Here is a 7,325-nt window from a genome sequence, read left to right as displayed (position 1 = left end):
GAGATTCCAGAAAAATATTTCTGGGTTGTTCCCAGCAAGACAAACAGAAATATCTCACTAAAGCTTTCTGTGGCTGCTTCTGAATGCTTGATCCTTTCCTCTTTGCTGCCTTTTTCATATCCTACCCACGCTAGTGAGCACCGAAATTTAGTGAGGAAAAAATTGGCTGCTACAGGAAGAAATACAATAAAAATGCTCATTCACAGAGGAGAATTTACAATTGAGAACACTAGGTATTTCCAAGAATAGCTTTTATTTTTCTGAAGTATATCCTGTGTAGTCTCATTCCTTAGTAACTGTACTTTCAGACAAGTCGTCTTCTGCTCCTCTCTTGCCTTTTAAACTCTCCCCTCCCAGGCATACACGCTATTCTGGACAGTCACAGTTGTCAGGGTAATGTCCAAAAACCATGGATTGATAAATGGATAAATTATCTTCTTAATTTGACACTACAGAACGACTTAGGTGGTTAGAAATACTATCTTATTGATTACGACTGACACGGAGCTGAGTTAGCCTTCTGCAATTATATGTGATCTCCAAGAAATCTCTCCCACTGGGGCTTATATCTAACACCCCACCCACGAGCTGGCAGAGGTAGTTAGAGAAAGCTGTAAGAGAAAAGCAGTAGCCACCCAGTTCCTCAAACATCATGTCCCAAAGCTCACGTTCATTTCTTCAAACACCAGCCAGCCTTTTCAAGTTCATTTTATGTAACGTGCCGGCAGCACAGGCTGAGCTTTGTGTGGTTGCAGGCTGTGCAGTATGGAAACACGAAAGCTAGCATGTGCATGTCAATGATCTCCAGAAACAGAAGAGGCTTGAGGCATGTTTCCCCAGATGAAATCTGCTGTTATCAGCTTTGAAGACAAAGTTTGTTTATCAACTGTCTAAGCAGGCAGCTTGATGTTAACAGGTAGGCTTAGAGATACACCACAGCCCAGGTGTCTTTCAAAATACGTGCTCCTGCCAAATACAGGTCCCCGACTGTGTTAACTGTCAGTGTTGCGCAGAGGGCAGATCAGCCAACTGTTTCCTTCACAGAATCACAGAATAGCCATGGTTGGAAAGAACCTCTGAGATCACCAAGTCCAACCATTAAAAAAAAAAAAAAAAAAAGCAAATGAACAAACAAATGCCCCCCCTAAAACCCCACACACCGTAAAAAAAACCACAAACACACATCCTACAATCTTGGCCACTAGAGCATGCCTTGTAGTTCCTCATCTACACATTTCCTGATTACATCCAAGAATGGTGACTCCACCACCTCCCTGGGCAGGCTGTTTCAGTGCCTGACCACTCTTTCAGTAAAGCAATTCTTCCTAATACCCAATCTAAACCTCCCCTGCCACAACTTCAGACCATTTCCTCTGGTCCTGTCATTATTCACTTGGGAGAAGAGGCCAGCAAGCCTTAGAAATTGTGAACCTTGAATTCTGAAAGGACAAAGACACATGTATGCCTGCACCCCTGGCCTGGGAAGGTGTTTGAACTGTCATGGGCCATCAATGGGCTTGCAGAAGTAGCTATAAGTTATTCAAAATACATGGCAGTCTCAGCATGCATGGCCACAGCAGGTCTGTCAGCCTGAACACCCAGCTCACAGGCAGAGTGTCCTCTCAAATCCTTCTGATAGACATTCACATCTCAAAAATTATTTATCTTTTCAAGGCTTCTTACTGTGTTCCTCTCCTTTACATTGCTATTTATTTACTAAGCCACACATTTGTGTGTATTTGAAAGACGCATATGCTAACACACTGACTTCACAATGTGTTGCCTAATGAAAATAAGATTTCTCATAAAGTGCTCAGAAGGGAACTGGTACCATTTCAAGAGAAGACAGCAGCAGGCTGTTATCACTTTTGTGTGAAATAACATAAAATGAGCATCTATAATAATTTCCCCATGTCCACATAAATAATGTGGTGAATAGAGTGACGTAAGACATCTGCCAACACCACAATCTGTTTCTTATGCTACAGGTTTTTTTAGTCTATCTTATTTGTATTAGAAAAACAAACAAACAAACACACCTCCTGGGTGAAAAGCTACAGCTTTTCACTTTTACTGAAAGAAGTAGCATCAAAATAGAAAATGTCTTAAAATACTTTCTCCATTCCGGTGCGTGGAGAACTAGTCCTTGAAATTAACTTTGGAAGACAGAGATATCACTGCTTTCCCTATGCCTGCAAATGACACACATACTTTTCATTACAAAAAATTATTATAAAGGTTGGAAATTAACTATTTCCAACTGACATCACTTTTGATTCACTGTTGAATGCTCTGATAATGCAGGATTACAAGGATCAGCCATGCTGAACAGTGAATCAAAAAACTGTTTGACAGAAGCAGTATTTAGGGGATTGAAGCAATCAGATCTTCAGGAAATCCACACATACGAGATGCCAAGGTCCTTTTGTACCTCAGGAAGGTCAAGATTTAAAGGCAGGAGAGGACTCACAGTAGGACAGTTGTATGTTCACCGGTACATCCCTCTTACTAAGTTATTTTGCTTTTAACAGCAGCTGAGTTCCTAGCATAACATCTCTCATTCACTACTGAGCCACTTAAATACAGATAACAATGATTAGCAACATAAAAGGCAAAAATTATTGATCCAGGAGATCAGCTTAATCTTCCTTGGCTTTTTCATGAAGTCAATTATGCAAATAGAATCATGGAATCATAGAATTGTTAAGGCTGGAAGGGACCTTAAAGATCATCTAGTTCCAGCCCCCCAGCTATGATAATACGGAGCACATATCACACGCTGGCATAGTCAAACTGTGCAGTAAGACAGCAAAAATATTTACTTAGCTAATACTGCAAATCCTAACCTGCGTGAATGCTACGAACACCAGCGAGATGTATCATATCAAGCTCTTGTATTGCCACCTCGTGGCTAATGCACGTATAACTTCATTTTATCGGGAGGAAAGGAGAGAAGGTATTCCTTGTAAAGTATAACAAGCTAATAAAGCAGAGAATAATAGACACATAGAATGATTTGGGTTGGAAGGGACCTTAAAGATCACCTAGCTCCAACCCTCCTGTATAGGCGGGGACACTTTCCACTAGACCAGGTTGCTCTGAGTCCCAGCCAACCTGGACTTGAATGCTTCCAGGGATAAAGCTTCCACAGCTTCTCTAGGCAGCCTGTTCCAGTGTCTCACCACCCTCACACTAAAGAATTTTCTCCTGATCTCTAACCTAAATCTACCCTCTTCCATCTTAAAACCATTACCCCTCATCCTATCACTACACATTCTTGTAAAAAGTCCTTCCCTAACTATTCTGTAGGCCCCCTTCAGATACTGGAAGGCAAATATATTGGAGCCTTCTCTATGCTGACATAAACCAAAGCAGAATTTTATATTTGGTAACAACAAATGATGATACTTTTCAATGGAATTAGACTGGCCTCTGCAAGAAGAATATGAATTAAATACTAGGTGACAACTTAAGCATGAAGTGAAAACTAAAGTAACTACCCCCGTTGTGACTTGCCAGCTGTGCAGTCCTCCTTCAGCCTGCCACTCCTGCTAGTGGGACACAAAATACAATGTTGCCACTATAACTAGCTTCAAAAATAATAGCTTCTGGGAAATTCTTATAATAGTTTCCAAGGTCTCTGGGTGGTTTAAAATGCTGTTCACGGACTCACAGAATTGGTAGAGCTGCAAGGGACCTCTAGAGGTCACCTAGTCCAACTCTCCTGCTAAAGCTGGATCACCCAGACTACATTACTAAGGACTGCATCCAGGCAGGCCTTGAATATCTCCAGAGAAGGAGACTCCACAACCTCCCTGGGCAGCCTGTTCCATTGCTCTGTCACCCTCACAGTTAAGAAGATTTTCCTCATATTGAAAGGGAGCTTCCTGTGTTCCAGCTTGTGCCCATTGCCCCTTGTCCTGTCACTGGGAACTACTGAAAAGAGTCTGGCTCCAACCTCCCTGCACCCACCCTTTAGATACTTATAGGTATTAATAAGGTCTCCCTTCAGCCTTCTCAACTCCAGGCTAAAGAGTCCCACCTCTCTCAGCCTTCCTTTGTAAGGAAGGTGTTCCAGTCCCCCAGTCATCTTTGTTGCCCTCCACTAGACTCTCTCCAGTAGCTCCCTGTCTCTCTTGAACTGGGGAGCCCAGAACTGGACACAGCATTCCAGATGTGGCCTCACCAGGGCAGAGTAGAGGGGGGGAATGACCTCTGTCAACCAACTGGCCACACTGTACCTTATGCACTCCAGAATTACATTGGCCTTCTTGACAAGAGCACATTGCTGACTCATGGATAAGTTGCTATCTGCCAGGACTCCCAGATCCTTCTCCTCAGAACGGCTTTCCAGCAACTCCACCCTTAACCTCTATTGATGCATGGGGTTCTTCCTCACCACATTCATAACCCTACACTTGTCCTTGTAGAATCTCATCAGGTTCCAGTCTGCCCAGCTCTCCAGCCTGTCCAGGTCATGCTGGATGGCAGCACAGCCCCCTGGAGTGTCAGCCACCCCTCCCAGTTTGGTATCATCAGCGAACTTGCTGAGGATACACTCTGTCCCCTCATCCAGGTCATTGATGAATATGTTGAACAACATCAGACCGAGTATTGACACCTGGGGGACACTACTGATAGAGAGACTATTGTGGTTTGCAGGATATGTTACCTTATTTTGATAATTAGATGCCACAATAATGTAGTAGTTGAATTTGATTATGTCCACATCTACTTGAGAATAAGGAAAGGCAAAGAATCCATGGACCCAGAGAAACTGACCTTCTCTCAATGATGAGGAAAACAGGTGGAGAGGTGTCTATTACTGTCAGTGACATCAATTACTGTCCAGAGAACTGGTGGGCTCTCACTGTTCTCCACAGAGGCCTTTCATACTAGCCTGTTATATTTACTTTGATTTCATATAGCAGTGCTCTGAATTCTCCAAGTAATTGCTTTCGAACCACCAAGAGCCTTATATACCTGCACTGGCAAGCAGAGGGAGCTTCAGCTTTCACGTTATACGGTGTGAAAGAGAATGGCTTCCTCCTTCTCTTCAGTGTCAGCACCATCAACAATCCAAAACTAGAAAGCCAGAGTAAAGGTAACAACCTTGGAAAAAACTGGGAAAAACTCAACTGGGAAAAACAGTACTCTTATACTCCTTATTAGCTTTTGATAGTTCTTGTTCTAATCTACATTATGTATCCGAGTACATTGTCATGAAAATAATTATCCCTTCGTTGCTATGCCACTTACCACATGGAAGGCTAAGCCTTTACTGTTCATTCCCTATGTTTTGTGCAGATGCTACAAAATGCCAGTAAAAATAATCTGCTTACAAGGCTGAGCTAAATTGTTTCTGGATTTATAGGAAGATGATCAGATACAAGGCAAAGCACCTTACTGATCTTTAACTGTATCCACACATTTCTTTGTCTCAGACTTAGTCTGTCTTCTTGTAGGATTAAGTCCCCCTACCTTCCCTCGTTATAATACTGGTATTCCATAATACAGCCAAGAGAGATCACCCTAGGCTTTGGCTTAGTCTTTACAGTGAATGGTCCTTAGCACAAATAATTTGATGGTTACAGTATGGCAGGGTGATGAAATAGTAACCGAAATTTTCTCAGTAATGCCACAAGCAAATCCTTTGTTAGCAAATGATACCACCCTGTAAGCCTTGGAGGAAAAAAATATACTGGGTGCATAACATATTGTGTAACTATTTTCATTCCAGTGTCACTAACATAGTATGATGCTTTTTAAAAAAGTATACATTATATTCATACACATGAAAGTATATATAATTCAGTGATTAAAAAGGCCAATGTCTGACATGTACAAACATCACCTCTTGTAGGTAAGTTCTACTGTTATGAAATGAGTTAGATGTAGTCTAGCAATGTTGGCTGGAAGAAAATTATTCCTTCCAGAAGCCTAGAATTCTTCGCAAACTTCTACACAAGTTCTTCCTCCATCTTTGCAAGGAGTGGTGGCCATGCACTGAACACATTAGAGTGGGATGCAACTAAAGTGGGGATTATGATTCTGATAATTGCATGGGTTTATGCATTACCCAGGGGAAGCTGTTGCAGTTAAAATGTGAGATGCACAACTTACTTTTTAAGAGTTTCTCTACCTTCTTTTAAAATTAAGCTTGTGCATGACTGTGGAGAATGGAGAGATTCTGGACTCATGGTACTATCATGCTGGTTTTACATATAGAATTTAGCTCTGTAAAGGTGCTCTTCCAGGATCCTTGTAGCATGGCTTAGTCATACCTACATCATAGAATGAGTGGCACATCCTTGGAAATTACAACCAGTGCTCAAGACCTTGCTGCACACATGCACACACACACTACTGTGCTATCCTGTATCAAAATCGTCTTTCCGATGGTGCCTTCTCAGTTTCCATACTAAGCAGGCAGCCCACACATGCTTTCATACCAGATAACAGAGGGAAAGGGTGACAGGAAGAACAGAGGTTTTTCCAAGACTTGTATGTACCATGTGTGAGGGAAATACATGCCCAGTCTTAGCAACATGTGCTTCAACCTGAGCACCAAGTACTACCATGGCCTGTGCCTTGCCACTTTGTTTGTGATGTTGTGCTCTTAACATCTCCAAAGGGAACACAGTCAGAGGACACAGGTTGAAAACTGCAACTTACTGGGTTTTTTCAATTTAATCCCATGTAAAACACTTTAATGTCCTTATTCTAAAGAGGCGGTGTAAAAGGAATAATTGCTATAAACTACCAGGCCACAATTAATAGCATTCTCACATTGATATTTTAAAAATCAAGAGGATTTTCACAGTTGATTCTGGGTTTGGGGTCATCCTAGAAAATCCCTGTGTTGAAGCTGCAGTTGAGAGAATCTAAAAGCAAGGACAAATGCAGCTGTCAGCACCACAGTCTGCAAGTCCCTTGGCCCATTTAGAGCAAAATTATTTAGCCTGGAAAAATATGAAAGCATATTCCACATTAATTAATCTGGTGTTTCAAGGATGGAAATCAAATTTAAGTCTAAAACATGATCAATGTAGCACAAAGACAAATTAAGAACAAGCACGCACCTATCACCTATCAGAGGACATACAAAAAGGACCATTCAGGTCCATGAATAAGAAACAATGAAGTGATATAGTGCTGCAAGGAAAAAGGAGAGAAGGAAGGGGAGACACAAGCAGCAGTACCCCTGGACTGAGAGAGACCAATGAAAGAGGGAACTGGTTAATTTTCAATTGAAAATGATGACAGGATAAAAAGAAAATAGATATATTGAAAAATAAGAAGAGCAAATGAAATTAAAAAATAAT

This window comes from Apus apus, chromosome 1, assembly GCF_020740795.1.
Source record: "Apus apus isolate bApuApu2 chromosome 1, bApuApu2.pri.cur, whole genome shotgun sequence".
Taxonomy (NCBI): Eukaryota; Metazoa; Chordata; class Aves; order Apodiformes; family Apodidae; genus Apus; species Apus apus.
The sequence above is the reverse complement of the archived record's forward strand: the minus strand, read 5'-3'. Positions refer to the sequence as shown.